At 37.0% G+C, this 888-nt stretch overlaps 1 protein-coding gene across 1 annotated transcript in view; it reads right to left on the bottom strand.

The window, feature by feature from the left end:
- The window catches only part of LOC119585995 (major facilitator superfamily domain-containing protein 6-like), a 10,586-nt gene that overhangs the window by 6,601 nt on the left and 3,097 nt on the right, over positions 1–888 (bottom strand). The gene's annotated exons all lie outside the window — the stretch shown is intronic.

An 888-nucleotide genomic window follows, 5' to 3' on the forward strand; every position in this document is an offset into this window, starting at 1 on the left:
CATAACCAACGCCGTTATTTCTATTGTATTGCTATAGTTCAATTATTGCCGAATTCTCTGTTGAAAATCTAAAGCTCAAGTCAGGGTCTCACAGAAAACCATTGATCTTCAAGGGAAACCATTCTAAAGAGAGTCGTTGCCTCGACCCAACCTATTGTTTAAAGTCTTTTTTAGATACACGCGGAATGCCACGAATAATATGTTGCAAAATTGTATTCACTTAAGCAACAGAACTATATGGGCCTTTTTGCTGTTTTCTGTTACAAAAGAAGTGGGTTTCTGATAGAGATTATCAAAGCATTGAAGCATAGGACTTAGGCAGGTAAGTAGAAATTGAAAATCGGATGAGCTAACACACGTATACGCATGTAAATATTCATACATATGGAGTATATGCAAGAACCAGGTCTGTGTATATACATACAGTACCTGTTTATAATAAAGGTTCTTAGGTTTGGTAAGGGAAACTGATCACGTAAAGGTCACGCCAGGACATGATTATACTTGTAGAGCAGTAATTTGAAGGTCCAATGTATCTCTATTAGTCTGTTTATGCATATACTTTTTTTCTTACTTTCTCTACAAGGAATAAAGGATATCATCAATTTGAAGCTCATGACGCGAACTTTAATTTCAGCTATCAACGTCAGGCAACTTAAGTGCATTTGAACGGAAAAGTGGAATAAAAAAAAATGTTGAACATAAGCATTTAAACGCCACGAAGTCTACTCAAAGTTGAAACGGTAAACAGCGAAAGTAAAATCAGAAATGTAATGTGGCGTTGCGAGTCCCACAAGGCTCTAAATCAGACGATCAAATTGAAGTGGAACAGCTTTTAACGCCTGATGATGAGCCTTGTCTGACTGGAAACGCCACGACTCACAATTT

This window comes from Penaeus monodon, chromosome 20 (genome assembly GCF_015228065.2).
Source record: "Penaeus monodon isolate SGIC_2016 chromosome 20, NSTDA_Pmon_1, whole genome shotgun sequence".
Taxonomy (NCBI): domain Eukaryota; kingdom Metazoa; phylum Arthropoda; class Malacostraca; order Decapoda; family Penaeidae; genus Penaeus; species Penaeus monodon.